An 18,329-nucleotide genomic window follows, 5' to 3' on the forward strand; every position below is an offset into this window, starting at 1 on the left:
ACCGCCTCTGCCTCCTTCTCCTCAAAGGACCAGCTCTCTGCCGCCCTGGCTGCTCTTCTCCCCAGCCCTAGCCAGGTACTAGCCCTGCCATATTCTTCTTCTATGGGAGTGAGTAATGGTGTCGTTCTCATAGCTCCCCAGGACACTACACGAGATTTAGAATGTGGTCAGCATTATCAAATGCTAAGTAGATGCTGTACTTACTGTACATGTGCCTGCCTGGTGCAACACACATGTTGGTGTTGCACTTAGGTAAGACCTCTCTGAAACACAAGATGACGCCCAGATCCAGGCAAACACATCATAACCAGACATGGCAGTGTCCTAAAGAACAGAAAGAAGCTCTCCTGTCTCCTGAGGACCGAAGACACTCTTTTCAGGGCCCAGCAGGCTGTTTGACCATCTCCATGGCTAAGGTCTGAGCCACTCCTGGCCTGTGGCTGAGAACAGTGGAATGATCATATCTTGGGGGCCTCTTGCTCTTCCATTCCAGACGGAATGGAAAGAGTGCAGTGTCTTCCAGTGAGGTTTGTACCTGAGGGTATTGAGTTTCTTCTCTCTGCCACCCAAAGTGCTGGGCACCTGATAAGAGCTGGCCATTAAGCTCCTCCCCAGGGGCCAGCGGCCTTTCAAAGCACATGGGGGGAACACAACCAGATCTTTGTGATAGTAAACCTGACTGGGCATGCTGACAACCCAGAGGGACCCACACAGCTTGACTGGGTTCTCAGCTGAGCAGCTCTCACTGCCTGAAGGCGCCAGAAGATGCTTTTAGCACCAAGAATACAGAATCACGGAAAGGTGTTTTTCTCTAGAATTCTCAAGTTTGAGCATTAACCCTCTCAGTCTTGCTCTTTGTCTGCCTGCTCACCTGTTGGACAGATTTGAGCTCTTAGTTTGCTTCCCATTGCTGTGATAAAGCACCATGACTAAAACCAACTTGAGGAGGAAAAAGTTTATTTCGTTTATAGGTAAGAGTCCATCATGGAGGGATGTCAGGGCAGGAACTTGAGCCAGGATCCTGGAGGAGAGACCATGGAAGACCGATGCTTACTGGGCTTGTTTTCCAGTGCTTTCTCAGCCTGCTTCTTTATTCAGCCTCATACCACATGCTCACATTGCTCCCTCCACCATGGGCTGGTCCCTCCCACATCAGCGATCAAGAAAATGGCCCCATAGTTTTGCCTACAGGCAGTCTGATGGAGGCCTGTTCTCAGGGATTCCTCTTCCCAGATGACTGACTTGTGTGTGTTACATTGTCACAAAACCTAAACAGCACACAGGCTGGCTGGAAACCCTTCATCTTGAGTCTGAAATGTGGGCACAGGTTGAGTTGTAGAATATACCTGGCACCTGGAGATGGCACAGGCGTGTAGGCCAGTCTCACCGTGGTTTCCACTTTACCAGCAAAGCGGCCTTTTGCAGGAAGCTTCAACAAGAAGCAGGTGGCAGACTGTATCCCTCTCTCCATCCTATTAGCCTCCCTGTGTGGCAGCCTCTCCAGAGAATGTTTGAAGGTCTTCCTACCCAAAGAAATTACATGTTGCTCACATGGCTTTCACTAACATACATGGTAGGTGGCATAGCAAGAGGCTGTTTGAAGGTTCTACCATGGACAGGAAGAAAGAATGGGCTTTTGGGTCTTAGGTGTTCCCTCCCCATCACAGATAGTGCCTGGGAAAACAAGGTGGTTGCTCATAGCCCCTGGAATAGGTTTCGTAGTTAGGTCAGGAAGGCCATGTGCCCAGAGGGAAGAAATTTTAATTTATGAAACAGTTCACCCAATATTTTCATAAGAAAATAACATTTCATTATTGCTACATTTATTTATTTGAGGGGGTCAGAGGACAACTTGTATGGCATTGGCTTTGTCCTCTCACTATGTGAGTTCTGGGGATCCAACCCAAGTCACCAAGTCTTAGTGGTGAGTGCCTTTAGCCCCTGAGACATCTTGGCCTGTAGAGAACAAAATTCACAAGAAAATGACTCATGAAAGGATTAAAATTTTTTTCAGTAAAGTTCCACATTAAAATTCCCTTTGGCTTTGATTGTTTTACTGAGACGTGATCTCAGTGTGTAGCCTTGGTTAGCCTAGAACTCATTCTGTAGAGGCTGGTCTCAAACTAACAGAGACACAGAGACCTGAATGCTGGCGATAAAGGTGCCCACCACCACTAAGCAAATTTTTTTTTCTTTTTTGGTTTTTTGAAACAGGGTTTCTCTGTAACTTTGGAACCTGTCCTGGAGCTTGCCCTGTAGACCAGGCTGGCCTCGAACTCACAGAGAGCCGCCTGTCTCTGCCTCCCAAGTGCTGGATTGAAGGTGTGCGCCACCACTGCCCCAAAATTCTTTTACATTAAAAAACAAAACAAAACCCCTACTTGATAGTAGAGCACAAAGAACAGTGATGACCTGATGCCTGCTGTGCACTGCAGGTAGTTAGCTGGTAGCACAGCCTTGGGTTTCTGAGCTTTGTTAGGTTTGGTTTTGTGTTGGTACTTTTTTGGGGTTTTTTTCCCCTAAAAGCAGACAGGAAACTATGACTTAAATCTCATTTAGCATCTGCCTTCTGTCTCATTTTCTCATTAACTAATAAATTTGTTCCAAAATTTCCAAAGCAACATTTATTCTTTTTTTAAAAATTTATTTTATTGTTTTTAATTTTTTATGTGTATGTGTGTTTTGCCTGCACATGTATGCCTGTGGACCACATATGTGCCTAGTGCCTGCAGAGGCCAGACGAGGGCACTGGATTCCCTGGAACTGGAGTTGGCATGGTTATGACCTGCCATGTGAGAGCTGGGAATTGAACTCAGTTCCTCTGGAAAAGCAGCCAGAGCTTTTAATGACTAAGCCAATTGTCCAGCTTCTATTTTTATTATTTTTAACTGTGTGTGGAGTGGGGGTGCATGAGACTGCAGATGCCTGTGGAGGTCAGAGGTCAGAATCCCTGGAGCTGAAGCTACAAGCAGTTGTGAGCCTCCTGACAGGATGTTTAGAACAGGACCCAAGGTCTCTTGAAAAGCAGTGCTCACTCTTTAACTGCTGAGCCATTCTCCAGTCTGCCCCATCTTTTCTTGATTGATACCGGTTTGTGGTCCATCCTAGACCCCGAGCAAGAAAAGGGAAAAAGTGTTCACACTGAACACCAGATGCTAGGAGTCTTTGACAGGGGCACACAGTGAGCCCGTGGTGCTGGCAGACTGGTACTTTGCATGTTGATATTTTCATGAAGCAGTTTGTCTCCAAAAAATGTATTATTTTATGTATTTTTCTGGGTGTTGGGGCTGCCACAGGCATGTAAGGCAGGGGTATAGACACCATGCCTTTCTGCCTGGGGGTTATCCCCAAGGAACTTCATGTATTTTTAACATGAAACCATCGCAGAGTGAGGAAGAAGGGGAGGCAAAGCCCAGCAGTGGCTTGGGGACTGGCTATTACTTTATTAAGTTTATGTTGTATGTAATTAGCAAATAAAAGTCTGTGGAGGATTTCAGCAGTCGCCTCATCAGATGACCATGGTCATTTACTGAAATGAGCATTTTAGTGTGCACTGAAAGCAAATTATAAGACTCAGGAAATTGAAACCTGAAGACCACCAGCTCCCCAGTTTCCCAGCGCAGGAGCTTTGCCGCTGGCGTCCTCAGTGAAGGCCAGGTGAGGCAGAGCCCAGAGCTGTGGGCCAGGCAACAAGGTGCAGGTAGCAGTCAGGTCTCTGCCTGTTATCAGGTAATGTCCTTGTGTGCTCTCCTCCCCAACCTTAGTTTCCCTCCAGCATTAGCTTTCTGTGTGGGTCTTATGGATCTTAAATGTCCCACGAGAGCCATGTGGTAAAAACAGTTGCCAGCCTGTGACAGTCAGTGCTGGGGGAACCTACGAGAGTGGAGTCCAGAGGAAGGAAGCTGGTCTCTGGCAGTGTGCTCTGAATGGACTGCCGGGATCCTGTACTCCCCATTTGCCCTCTCCTTGTGATGAGGTGAGCTGCTTTGATCTACCATGAAAAGCCGGGATCCACAAAAGCAAGGCTTGGGTAGCTCCAGCAGACAGTCAGGGCCATGGACTCCACTCTGCCTGACTTTGCCTTCTTCCGGGTGTTCCATGTTCTAGGACAGCTACAGAGTTCCAGTCATCGCATCCGCATCCTAGCTAGAAAGAACAGCAAATAAGACAACAACGCTTTTAACAAAAAGCTCCTACGAGAAGCCCTTCTAGCAACTTCTGCTTAGAACTCACTGGGCAGCTCTGATCTGCCGCTTCAGCTGCAAGGAAGGCTGAGAAATGTAATAGTTAACCTGGGCATGTGGCAGCTCAGACCAAACCTGAGCCCCAGTCCTGAGATGCAGGAACTGGGCAGGGATGCAGGGAACACAGATGTCAACGTGCGGCACGTACCCTGCAGGACCGGGCACACAGCTGCCTCAACAAATATTGATTGGCTCCGAAGAAGCTATGCACCTCTTGTATGGAAAGGGTGTCGTCATCCCTATTTGTGTGAGAAATAAGACAGCCATGGAGCCACTGTGCTTATCGGCTTCCCTCTCAGAGTAGGGACGGGATCACGGCCACACAGCAGATCAGGGCCAAGATGAGAACCTGGGTATTCAGAGGTACATTGCAGAGGAAACCTGGTTGGGGCCCAAAGGTGTCTCTGGCAGGGTCACTGTTTCCTGAGACACTGAAATCTCACCACTGACCATGGACTTAGCCATGAGTCACAGCGCTGCTGGAAGGCCGGGTAGATGAAGAAAATAATTAATAGCTTTCGACCAAATTCAGGGCGAAACTGGCAAACAATGAACTTGAGGCAGGAGGGGGTTTGTTTCCCACTAGCAGTCCGTCTCTGTGGGTCACGGCATTGTCGGTGCGGCTTTCCCAGTGGACCATGAAGACCTTCACATGCCCAAAGATGTAATCCCTTAATAAGTGCCCAAGAAGCCCCGTGCTGGCGCCCTGACAAGTTGCCACCCGAATCCCAAGAAGTGTTTCAGCCCCCAGAGAGGAATCAAAGTCCCCGTTATTAAAATGGGTTATTTATGGCTTACGGCAAGTCCTCCAGACCCCTGACAGCTCCAGAATGAGCTCAGAAATGAACGCTTTGATATTATCACGGTCAATCCATCTCCCAGGTTCCTTACCCCTTGTTCATGGTTTCTGTGTTTTTATTCCCCTGAAAGGCATGCAGGGAAGAGGAATTTCATTCAGAGCACAAAGGAAGAATGGGGATTGCACTAGATCCCTCCTCAAGCTGCCCTCTCAAGGTGGCCAGGGGACAGCTGGACAGCTCCGGGAGACCACCTCCTTTAAAAGAGGCTTGACAGGACAGGACACTATCCACCACCCGGCAGCTTGCCCCGACTGAGTCCCCACCTAGAGCCCTTGGTCTCAGTGTCCACCACTGCAGAGGACTGTAATCAAGAACACAGTGTCTGGCCCCCTTCTTTTAGTGGTCAGATTCCTGTGTACTTCTTCCTGGTCCACTTATGACAGGTGACCAGGGGCCCTAGGAACCTCTGAACTTGATGTCAGACTGGGTGTAGAGAACCCCAGGAGGGGAATTTCAGGGTTGGGAGATAGACTGAGGCACTCGGTTACATTGAAGCCTTGCAAACCCTCTGCCCTTAGGCTGCCCCTCCAGGCTGTGAAGAGATTTGAGCCAATCACAAGGTGACCCTGGGCCTCGATTTCCCCACAGGATTGTTTGGATGCAAAGGGTTGCAACTTGAAGAAGGGAGGTGTGAAGGCACTGGCACTTCCCCAGGAGCCTGCGTCTTTTGCTAGTGTTGCCTCCAAGTCGCCCCAGACTTGCACGCATGAAAAGCAAGATGGCCACCAGGTGTAGCACTCTCAGGAGGGCATTCATTGGTCTGTCTTAGTCATGTGATTGTCCCAAGTACCCAGTCACTAGGCCCAGCCAAGGCAGGCTCTTCTCTAACTGACAATGTTGGTCCCATGTGCCCTGGAGCATGGAATGACAATTCTCTCGTCTTCCCCTCACCGAAGCAGTGATCTTCCCTCAGAAGACAAAGTGGGAGGCAATGGTGGGCTGTGTGATCCCAGCATCAGGAGGCTGAGGCAGGGGGATTGGACTTCTGGGCCTGACTGAGTTGCAAAGTTAAGACCCTGCCTCAGAAAAACAAAAGGGAGGGAGGATGAGGAGAAGGAAGGGATGGAAGAAAGGGGAGAGGAAAGAGAGAGAGGAGGGAGGAAGAGGGAGGGGGAGATAAAGTGAAGAGAAGGAAGGAAGGAGGGGGAGGGAGGCAAAGTAGGTGTTGGTCAAATCCACTAGAGGCCCAGGACTTTCAACATGCTAGCACATACACGCACCTGACACCTGAAGCCAGGGGCATTCACCTACTTTGAGGGATTAGGGAGGACCAGCCCTACTCACCTGTTGCCTTTCTATCCACTTATAAGAACATGCTGTGCACTGTCTCTGGCCTCCATCCAGGCCGTGTTACCACCATTGCCAGCTGGATGGTGAACCATATGACTTCATGCTCGCGAGGCTTGAAATTGAAGTCTATGCCAACAACAACCTGAATTTGGGGACTTCCCTGCCCTTTCCTTTCCTACAGTCACCAAAGTCACCCTGTCTTACACCCCACTCCTATCTTGACCAGGAGTATGTCCACCTTGCTTTTCATCTCCCTGGGTGGATGCTTATTGTCCGTGCAAGTTCCGACCTGGTGGGTCCTTCTTGCAATAGCAATAGTGCCTGCTTCTGCAACAGTTCCCAACCTTCTACTAAACATCTGGATACATGCATGCATGTGTGCACAGATGGGTGGGGTATGGATGCCTGGCATGCGTGGACAGGTGGATAGAGGTATGAATGCATGGGTGGGCAGGTGGGTATGTTACAAGTAAATGGGTGGTTGGGAGATTATATGAATGGATGGGTGGATTCACCAGTAGATACACGCATAGGTCGATAGGTGGGTGAATGAATGGATGGGTAGGTAGGAGTGATGGGTGGAGAGATAGAAGATGAATCCATTAGTGGGTACATGGTCATATTGATGGAAAATGTGTCTTCCAAAGTAGCCCATTTCTCTCCTAGAGACCAGGATTGGGGAAAAGCCCCACTCAGCCAGAGCTACTCTCTCCTCCAGTCAGACCATGTGCAGAAAGGATCCCAGCCCACAAGCTTGCCTGCCTCTCCCAGTCACAACCATATTGCAGCAGCCCTACAAATGCTTGTGTCTGGGCCTCTGAAGCCAAGTAGCCCAATTCTTCCCAATGATCCTTCCTCCTAGTGCTCCTCCCTCCCAGCGCTCCCCCCTCCCAGCACTCCTCCCTCCCAGGGCTCCTCCCTCCCAGCGCTCCTCCCTCCCAGCGCTCCTCCCTCCAGTGCTTCTCCCTCCCAGTGCTCCTCCCTCCTAATGCTCCTCCCTCCCAATACTCCTCCCTCCCAATGCTCCTCATTAAGCGGTATCTCTTGCTCAACTGCGCCCTCTAAAAACAACCTCAGACTGCACCTGTCTTGTCTCTAGGGTGTAACTGCAGCATTTAGGGGAATCTAGAGATTCAAGGGTGGAAGTCGTGATCCCCTCCCTCCCAGTGGGATCTGTGGCTTAGGTGATAAAACCTGAGGGTATTTTCTCCTCTGGGCTACTGAACACTCTTCCCCCGCTCGCCACTTGCGGTGTCAAAGCCAACTTTATTTCCATTTCTTTCTCTTCATAGGTCTCCTGCCAGCGTGACAAGGCCATTCCATGGCTTCAGATCATGCCCATCTTAGCCAAGCTGTCTTCTCCAAGCCTTGAGAACAGAAGAGATTCCTCTTCCTTGGGACGGGGAGAGCTCAGTGACTCAGCCACAGTTCCTCACCAGCCTCTACTCCTCTCCTCATCCTGGGCTCCAGTCCCCCACCGACCAGAAGTTTCCAGAGACTCAGCCCTATGGCCCAAGCTTCCATCCCAGTGAACCATTGACAGATGGAGAGAACCAAGTGTGTGCCTTATGGGTGAGAGTGAGATCTCTGGAGATGGGCTTGCCCCAGGCTGTCTCAGAACACAAAGAGAAGACTAATTACAGCCATCACACACCGGAGTTCCTAGTCAGAGCACAGCAGATTCCACATAAGGACTTTCCACGCTAACCCGTGAGTTCCACAGCCTCTCAGGAGAGCTTAGTTTGCCTAGATGTAAATGGGAAAGGAAAAGTTCTCCTTCCTAGTCATGCAATCATCATGAAGACAAAATGAAGTTACCAATGGGCTCAGAGGACAGGACCCCAGTCTCTGCTGTGCACCGGACCCACACCTCCATCCTTTACCACACACACTCTTTAAAGTTTTTCCCATTGTACAGCTGGGGAAACTGAGGCTCAGAGAGGGATGTGGGTCTGCTGTTCTCCTGATCCAAACTGCTGTGTGCTCTGTTAAGAGTGTCACAGTGTCCACCCTTGGGTCCCTTCTGAGCTGCTTCCAAGTCCACAGTCAGCCCAAATTTCTTTTCCAGGACCCAGCCCTGGCTGCAAATAGCCATAGTGGAGGGAACCTTCCTGCTCGCTCTGCAAGAGAGACCACAGCTGACTATCGGCCACTGCCCACCCTGATCTTTTTCCTCACTCCGATTCCCAATGGTATCATGCTGTGATGACCACTGGCAGGGTAAGGAAGAGCTGGGGGCAGGACGGGGACACTAAAGCTGGGTTGCCTGGAAGACCTGGAAAGTCCAGGTGTGAAGAACCAAGCTGCATGGCTTGGAGAGAAGGGAAAAGAAGCCGGATTTGAGTGGAGGCTCCATCCTCCACCAGAAGGGCTCAGGGCAGTAGGTAAGGACAGTGGGTCTGCTGACTTCCCATGGGCTCCTAGCTGAGCAGGAGCTGACCTGTGGGTCGATGTGCTGGGATGTGGGGCAGGAAGGCAAGGGGACTTCGGTTGCTGCCAAGAGGTATTGATTTCAGGCAGTAGGCACTATGCTGGGGCCCAGCCAAGAGATGAGGTCATGAAGGACAGGACGGTGACTCCGGGGATGGTGGTGTCCCAGCCGATGACATGATTGCCAGCCATGAGGAGTCTGCCTGGAAGACAGAGCCCCTCTCCTTCCTTCTCCTTGGCAGCCTCCTCTCCATACCCCAGCATGTCAGGGAGGAGGCCCCTTGGGCCTGTCTTCAGGATGTGTGAACCTGGGTGAGTGAGCACCTCTTTGGGTTTCTAGGGGTATCCCACAGCTCTAAGAATGCCTCCAGTATTGACTTTGAACTGTTCCCACCGTGACTATCGACAGCTCCCAACTACCACATATAGCTGCCTCAGTTTCCCCACCTTGTACTTAGATAGGAGGCAGCCTTTTTCCCAGCTCCACCTAGACTGTCTCCGTGTGAGTAGGCAGTGCATGTTAGAACCTGGCTGTGCCACAGAGGGGCTGTGTGTGAGGTACATTGTCTTTCTGCTCTGTGTCTAGCTTCACCCCGGGATGGGAACTCCTCTACACGGGGCCTGACAGTTAGCAGAACCCGAGAGACAGGACAGGGTGACTGAGTACACTGGGATGTCATCCTGTCGTATGTCCTGTAGGTTCCAATTTGTCCTTCTGGATCCAAGCTTTACGGCTCCATTTCCTGAGCCTCAGTTTCCACCGGGGATCCTATTGCTGGGAACCTGAAGGGATGCTGCTCAGGGTGAAGCTTGGCATGGGGCCTGGCATACAAGGGCACTGTTCCCTTGGTTGTTGTCAACATCCCGGCAGATCCCACACCTGCCCCTTGCTCTGTTCAACCCAAGGCACCGTGGCCCCCATTCTCAAGAGTATGGGTACTATATCAACAGAGAAGAGTATCAGGGAACCAACTCCAGAGTCACATGACCAGAGCACCCACCAGCGCCAGACCTCCTCCCAGCTACAAAACCACAAAGCCACTAGTATCCTTAACTCTGTCTCTACCTCTGCTCAGGGATAGAAGCGGGGCATCTGCATTGCAGGGTGTGGTGTCTACACTCCAAGGCTTGGCATTTACACTCCAGTGTTTGAGTCTACGCTCCAGCACTGAGAACCTACATTATGGGGGTTGTGTCTACACTATACAGCTGGTGTCTACACTGTCTTTCTGGATGCCTGTACTGCAGAACTATACTACAATCTAAGCCAATGTGGGGAAGGGGTTGGTAGTCTTCGAGGCAAGAACAGAATCAGCTGGGAGAAGAGGAGGCCTGAGTAGGAGCTGTGGCTGCAGGGAAGCCACTGGGCCTCAGGAGAGAGATGCGTGGCTTGGAGGTCCATGGTGTTACTTCCACGGTCTTAGACCAAGACCAGGATTCCCTAAGGCTGGACTGCTCTCCTCTAGGCTCTGGGCACCTGCTACTGTGACTTCTATATCCTGAGAGTGAGCTCCCTCTCTATTTTGGGGGTACCAAAGTTTGGGGGAGGGTTTCAGAGGCTCCCTTGCTCCCCAAAGGAAAGAAGGAGCCAATTGCTGAAACCTGGCTATGGCCATGCACAGTATTCCAGGCTCCTCACCCTCACCTGCTTTATTTCCTCACCAGGCTCCTGTGGGGTCAACCTAGCTTACAGATAAGGACCCTGAGGCCTGGAAAAGCCAGAAGAGGGGCAACTGCCCAGCCTGGCTCGTCCCCCACCCCACCCCTGCCTCTCGGCCCTCCCAGCACTGTCCCGGTTGGGACAAGACTCCGACTTGCAGGAGAGATTAGGACAAAGGAGAAAGAACGCTGTCCTGGCCCCGCGCATGCCCTGAGTATTTAAATTCTTTTTCATAATTATCTCAGATAGTAATTACTGCAGAAGCAGATGCGCTTATCGCAGACAAGAAGCCACCTGCCTTCCCATTTTTGTCAAAAGTGGAAACTGACATTATTTTTGCGATTTGCTTCGATGGCTGTTTTCACTGTAAATACCACCTTCACCACAAGAAAAATAACCCTGGAGACGTAGGGGGTGTCCAAGGCTCGGGGCTATTACACTGATCCAGCTGTGGGCATTGCTCAAGGGCTGGAGGAGAGAGAGGAACATGCTTCCACAAAAAGTACAGCTGAGGTTCACTCCCAGGGGAAAGGTTGAGCACCCCTCCCTCATCACACCTCCCCTCCCCCTGCCCCAGGGCTGCTACCCTCTGGAATCCACCCCCACACCCACCACAAGCATCAGTGTCCTGGACCTTGAAAGAACTGGCTTCCATGAGAAGTTCTCATAGCTCTCAGGAGGATGCCCCTTCAAGTGTCTGGTACTCCGAGCTCCCTCTTCTCTCACAGCCTGACAGAGGAGCCTTCAGTATCGAAAAGGGACAGCCTGAGAACCCTCCGCCAAGGGAGAGTCCTGCAACTGGGCAGGATGGTCTACTTACAGGAATCAGATGGGACTCCCAGGCCTGGAGCTGCCACCCTCTCTGGCCCCCAGTGTCCCCCTCTGTCAAATGGGTAGTCCTGGAGGATCTGGACCACCTGTCCTAATGAGAACCCGATGAATAAATCATTCCTCCTGGCAAGCTTTCGGCATGAACATCTGAACATGGGTCACTTTCTACTCTCAGCCCCAAGTCACAAATGACGTCACTATTGTAACTGTCAAGAGCTACAACCCATATGCTGGGTACCTAGCGGGCACTGTGCATTGGTATCCTTGATCTTGCCCCCAAATCCCACACTATTGGTCCATTAATTTGAGGACAAGACTCAGGCCAAAAGAGTTGTCCACAGTCACAAAGCAAATCTGCGAAAGCACACTGTTACTAAGCACTCAATAGTCTGTTCCCTAAGATGAAGGTCTGATTGCTCCCATTTCCCAGGTGGAGGCACTGAGGTTCAGAGAGATGCCCCTCAGGTAGAAGGAAGTAGAAGCACAGCATTGAGGACAGAGGGTGCCCTGCGGTGTTCAGCCTGGCTTTTGGAAGAGTCCCACTGGGCTGCCACCTGTACCTTCTCACAGCTGTGTCTTCTGCTGCCCCCGTGTGATCAGAAAGGGTTGACCCGGCTTCCAACTGTGAAAGCTGGGGAGCACAGCCCTGCCCTGGAGTCCTCCTCAGTTACTATTGACTCCCCATAGGCAAGCCACTTCCCATCCTTTGTCCTAGCACATCTGTCTAGGACAGTCTTCCCTGACCTTTTATTTCTTTCTAATAGGGTCTCCCAGCGCTACCCACTGTTCATCTTCATAGTTGTCACCATTTGAGACCATGATGTGGATGTATCCGTTTTCCATTTTTCCATGTACAGAAATGAACCTGGTGTAGCTACCACACAGTCGACTCCGACTGGGCTCTCTTTCTCCTCCACGCCTCTGGACTGCAAACCTGAGCTGAATCAGTTGCAGGCCCTCTTTCATAGTGTGTCAGGCAACGGGCCACAAGCCCCACATCCCGCGGCTGCATCCCGCGGCTGCAGTCCTTACTCTGAAGGCACAGTTCGCTAGTACACGCTTGCTGTGGGATGCTACCCACCACACCTGCACTCAGGTAGGCAGCGTACAAAGGGGCATGGGCTGTATGGAGCAGGGGCACAACCAGGTACACCAAGGATGGCTGTCTTTTCTGGGACAAAGAGAATGGCCTAGCACTGAATTTGCCTCCCAAATCAACCTTGAGAAGCTTTTTATCGGTCTTGTCTTCCCACAAGGAGAAAAGTTTGATCCAGATGTCTTTTGGGCCTCGTAAGCACCTGCCAGGACACGGTGCCACCTGCTCAGCGACCTGCTTTTCTGCACACCAAATTGCCAGTCAACTGTGCTGTGATGATCGGGAACATATATCTGGGAGTGCTCTAGGTTTCCCCGTTGCAACGCTGTGCGACCTCTACTCGCAGCAATCTTGTCTCACAAGGCAGGAAACCAGGTGCAAACTTGCTAAGGTCTCACAGCTGGGAAAGAACAGAACCGAGAGATCGGAACCCTTGCTGGGCGGGGTAGTGGGCTGCAGGGTCCGCATCCTGCAATGTACTGAATCCCAGGGCGTACCAGTCTTGTGTTCTGGGGCCGAGATCTGCTGTCAGCAAAGCATGTGACCTCCGAGTGGAAAGTTATAGGGCCTGCGCTTCAGCTCTCTGCGAACCAGCGTCGAGCACCTCAGCACTTGTGCGTTCTGCGGCCGCGCTCACTGAAGGGATAGCGACACTCGCAGCGCCCCCTGGCGGCGTCCCGCACCTTCGGCCGCGATGGCCTTGGAGACCGTGGCCACGCGAGAGACCAGCACCCGCCAGCTGAGTCTGGCCACCTGCTGTTGGAGGTCGAGCTTATTTCCGAGAGTCCTTGCGTGCCTTCCCAGTGGCTCCTGGCCAGGCTGCAGGTTAAAGCCCGGGGTCAGCAGAAATACTGCGGCCCCTCTCAGACCGCCCTGCGCAGCTGTCCCATACTGGGTTGTGGGGCCCGAGGATGTCCACCTGTAGCCACGCTGAAGACTGCGACGCGCACCCGCCGGGCCCACATCCTGCCCCCGTGGGCGCTAGCGAGCAGCGGCGCCCAGCCTGCTTATCACCACAGAGGATCGCAGGAAAAGCCAGGGCCAGGGGAATGGAAAAAGGAGGAGTCCCGGCCCTAAAGCCACGTGAGTTGGGAGTTTGCCCCTAGGTCGAGTGCCCTGGGGCCTGATCTTCCGGCTACACTGCCTGTCCTCCAGAGCTTCACGAGTTAGTGACGCAAAAAGCACTTTGGGGAGGAACTGGAGGAAAAGTACAGCCAGAATGACGCCCGCCCCCCTCTTCAGTCACTGGTCCCTACATAGCCAGACCTCAGGCTGGGGAGGAGAGAGCCAAAGGCAGGCCCCCGGTCTAACAAAGAGCTGGATGCTCTCTAAGCTCGAGCCAAGACTGTTTCCATGGCAACCCTCTTCTAGGATAAAGCAAAGGCTCCTTCCCTCAACATGATGCTAATGGCTGCGAGAAGGGGAGCCCAGCATTAGAACACGGATGGGGAAACTGAGTCTTGAGGAGAGATAGGAACGCCCTGAAAATACCCCCCCTTGTCCCAGACACCCAGGTTTCCCCACCATAAGTCAGTCCATCACGCCACACCGGTTTCCTAGAGCCCCCATTATTTCACACGGAGGACAGGAATAATGTTCGTAAACAAACAGGCTCTAAGAAAGCCACATTTCTCTAGGAAGACAGAGTGCAAGGTGCTGGGGGAGTCATCATGGAAAGACCTGGTGGTCCGTGAGGGCCTACTTGAGCAAAGACATGGGGAAGCAGGGAGGGAGGGGGCCTGGTGAACATCGGGAAGCTGCATTTGGGGCAGAGGAAGTGGTCCCTGGCCAGGACAGCAAGTTTAGCCTGCCCATCAGGGGGTGTGAAGGCAAGGGGAGAGTGAGTTAGAGAGGTGGGAATCGTAGGACACCAAGGTGGGCCAAGGCTGCTTAGCAAGGGCTTTGTCTACAGAAGCAAGACTCCTGCAGACACTGGAGGCAGGGCAAGAGAGGCAGGGCAGTGGTTAGGCCAGAGTACTCAGGGCCAAATACAAGGATGACCCACACAGTTGGATGGACAGGAATAGAGAAGCTTGGAGTAGGGTAGGGGCCAGATTCTGGAGTGTTCTTAGGGTTTCATTCTGCAGGACTCACCAATGGTTTGAAAATATTGGAAAATGTTGGAAAAGAGGGAGGGGAGGGAGGTCAAGTCTAGAATGTTCTGGAGTTCAATAGATAGAATATGGGAGAGTGAGAGGGGAACCATATTTCTAGCACAAACAATAGAGTGGCCGTTGGGGTAACTCTACTCTCTCCTGCTGAAGTTTGAACTACCTGCCCACCCCTCTCATGGCCATGCAGTCCACCCCTCCACTTTGCTCTGGCCCCGACCTAACATTTTGACAAATGCGGCTGTCTATATAGCTGGGAAAGACATGCCTTTATTAGAACCTCCTTTATGCCATGCCTGGTGCCAGCTATGGGGGCTCAGTTTACAGCCAGCATAGCCCCAGCCATCTCTCTCCCTTTCTCTTCCATTCAGAACCCCACATTACTCCTACCTGTTGAGAGGCTTCAACTGTAGCATACATGGCTGGAGCCACAAGTAGGATACTGTTCAAGGAACAGGCCAGCAAAGGCCACGTGGGCTGGAGAGGGCTCCCCAAGAGGGCAGGTTGTGAGTAGGCCAGGAGGGCATGGCTAGTGAGACCGTACCATTCAGTCTCAGTACACTTTGTCTTCTCAGGGCTGGTGGGTTTCCCCCAGGAGTTCTTGGCCCCCATCGATGACAAGATGACCCTTGTTCTCTTTGGGCTTGACCTTTGGAGGCAGGTTGATGCCAAAAATCCTCAACCCCAGCTACTATCCCTCGGGCTTTGCCAGCCTCCTGCAGGGATGGCTCAGCTGGCCACGGGGCGTTGTCCTGATGACTTAGCCTATGAGTGGGAGCTTCAGGCATAAACCCTGACCCTGATGGCAGAGCCCTAGAGCCAGCATGGAAGCCCCACGGTCCCTTCCTGTTCCCACCCTTCCTGTGCCTCACGGGGTCCTGGGGTAGAGAGGGCAGCCTCAGAAGCCTTGACCTCAGCCAAGCAGAACTGGCCTTGAGCTTCTGATCTAATAAAATGGACAGGAATGAGGATAAGGCTGTCTCTGACTGATCCACCAGGGCACAGAGAGCCTTAGAGGCAAGCCCAGTTTCTGGGGCCAGTGCCAACTAACAGCAACTTCAGGGGTAGAGAGGGGACACCTAGGCAACCCCTATCCAACTGCTCCACCAACCCGTCTTTTCCTCCAGTAGTGGCTCACCCTGGACATTTTGGTGAACTCTGAAGAGTGGAAAAGAGCCACCGTCCTCCCAGCCAGAGCACACCTGTGGGGCTGGAGTTACACTCAGCATTTATCTGCACACTTTCTGCCTGGTGCTGGACTGGGCAGTGGGGACTCAGAGGGGAGCTACTTGCAGGAATCGTGAAGGCCATGGGAAACACCAACTCTGTAAAAGGGCAAAGGGGGATTGAAGGTGTGGCAGACGGGCAAAGGGAGACCACAGGTGTGGCGGATGGGGTCAGGAGGACTAGCCCCATCATAGCCTCTTATCAGCCCTAGAGAGGGTCCCTGTGTAATCCTGAGTAGAATATGGAACCTCTCTGGGCCTTGGTTTCTGTGTCTATAAAATAGAGACAGGCATAGAAAGGAAGCTGGTTCTGGTGAGGCATAGGCCACACATGTTCCTCCCAGAGCAGTCAACTGGTAGACCAGTCCTGCATCACTTCCTACCCCTGAGAGCGGCTGAGCAAGGCCCCAGGAGTCACAAAGGCCAAACATCACAGAGCTGTGGGTCGGGTGCCACCCACAAGGCTCCCCACAGACACCCAGGTCCTCCAGGCACACAGCGTAGGACAGGCCTCATTTACAGCCACTGCCCCAGCACAGCTATTAGGACTGTCTGCTGTCACGTGGGTGGCCAGATCGACTCAGCAAATGTGACCTATGGTCAGCATCCCACACTGGCCACACCCAAGAGTCACCTTCCCAGAGGGCCTCTTCCCCGGCATGTACACCCCTGTGTGCATGTGGGCTGGCAACTGGGCATACCTAGCATTTCTTAAATGCCAATTACACAGAAATTACAGTTATCAGAGCACCAAGAGGCCCGTGGTGGGGCTCTAGTGGGCGTCTTAACCCATACAATGCTCTCCAGCGGCAAGTCTCAAGCCAATGTAATTTCTGTGTACATTGAGAGAAAATGGGGTATGGGAGCTCTGAGGTGCCTGGCAGCCACAGCCAAAGTGGCGGGGATGCCTTGCCTGTGGCAGGAGTGACAAGAAAGGTGGCATGTCCATTGGAATTTGGGAACAGGTGAGGGGCGTCATGTGGATTCGGCACACCCTTGTTTATGTACCCCCTGGCCACCTCTCAGCTTACCCAATCTGCACCTACCCAGCTGTTAGCAATCCCTCCCTTGACCGCTAGATGTCATCAACAACTCCCCCACGGCCTGGAGAGGGCACTACCATAGAGATGTCAGGTTCCACGCTGGGTGAGCGAGACTGTTGAAGCACTGGGGCAGCACGCAGAGCCTTGCTGCTACCGGTCAGCCATTGGGGTCCTTGTATACCCAGATATGGGTGTGAGAGCACAGGAAAACCCTCCAGTGGGTGGTCCCAGCCCTTGAGTGTCCAAGGCTCCGGGGACTGGACCGGCAGATGGCAGAGCCAGAGGCCACAGCTAAAGGAAGCCCTGGGAGCCAGGACTCAGTTGCTCCCAGATTTAGAAGCCAAGAACTCAGAGCTGTGGGTGCTCATGTTGGAGGCTCATTACCCTGGGCTTTAGCCCACAGTGGGCCTGGCATTGGGCGGCTGATTAGCGGCAGCAAGCAGCTGCATACTAGTGTCACGGCTCCTGGACGGGTCTCAGGTACCGGGCCCCTCCGCTCCTGCAGTAACTGATGTTACAGCTTTCAAGCTTCGGGTTGCCCTAGATAACCTTAGTAGCGGCAAATGTTAGGGTGTCTGAGACCCTTAGCCCTGGAGTCTTAGCGGCACCTGGACTCTCCCAGCGATGGAAACCACAGCTTCTGCCTCTGCCTGGGATCTCTGCCTCCTCACTCGGTCGGTTTCCACTCTAGCTCATCCCTAGTTGTTTGGCCCCAGCCACTCTTTGAATTCCTCAGAAACCTGCGTGATCATAACTATTAGGGGAGTAACACAGACTCCCTTTGGTGAATTCCTCACCAAAGATCAAAGTGGGTCAATAATAATCCCCATTCTCCTGGGACACACTCCAAGATCCCCAGTAGGTGCCTAAAATGACAGATGGCCCCAAGTCCCATGGGTCTTGTGGTTTTCTTTTATATTGTATACATACCTATGATCATTCATTTCATCAGTGAGGCCCGGTGAGACACGGCAGAAATAGCACAAGGCAGCAACAACACAACAAGCAGACGCTGTGGTGCGCTGTAACCAAGGCGATCTAACTTCTCTCTCCCCCTCCTCCCTGCCCCACTTCCCCTCACTCAGAGAAAACACTTCCCCCTGTGAGGGAGCACTCACTTCTCTTCACCTGAGGGGAGCACTTCTGGCTCCTATCCCCTTGAGGAGAGCATGTCCAGATCCTCTTCCCATGAGGGAATATACCGGTCACCTTTCTGCTGTTGTGGCAAAAGTACCATGACCAAGGCAACTTCTAGAAGAAAGGCTTATGGTTTCAGAGGGATGAGGGTCCATTGTGGCGGGAAAATATGGCCACACTCAACAGGTATGGAGACAGGAGTGGGAAGCTGAGTGATCCCTTTTTCAACAAGAAGCACAGAGCAGAGCGAGCGGACTCGGGACGCAGGAGAGGCTGCATCCTCTCAGAGCTCTCCCTCAGTGCCGCGCTTCTTCCAGCAAACCTCCCCCAGACAGAGTCACCACCTGGGGACCAAGACTTTAAATTGGCCTCTGGGGGCATTTCCCATCAAACCACCACAG

General features: G+C 52.4%; 1 long non-coding RNA gene across 1 annotated transcript; it reads right to left on the bottom strand.

Annotated features, from left to right (window-relative positions):
- Nucleotides 1-940: 940 nt before the first annotated feature.
- On the bottom strand, nucleotides 941-15,269 carry LOC148122667 (uncharacterized). Its single transcript, XR_015737482.1, has 2 exons — nucleotides 14,913-15,269; nucleotides 941-4,146 (listed from the first exon to the last, which is right to left on the bottom strand). It is a non-coding gene; the product is annotated as an uncharacterized LOC148122667 (long non-coding RNA).
- Between the last annotated feature and the right edge of the window lie 3,060 nt (nucleotides 15,270-18,329).

Source organism: Myodes glareolus, chromosome 3 (assembly GCF_982192425.1).
Source record: "Myodes glareolus chromosome 3, mMyoGla1.1, whole genome shotgun sequence".
Lineage (NCBI taxonomy): Eukaryota > Metazoa > Chordata > Mammalia > Rodentia > Cricetidae > Myodes > Myodes glareolus.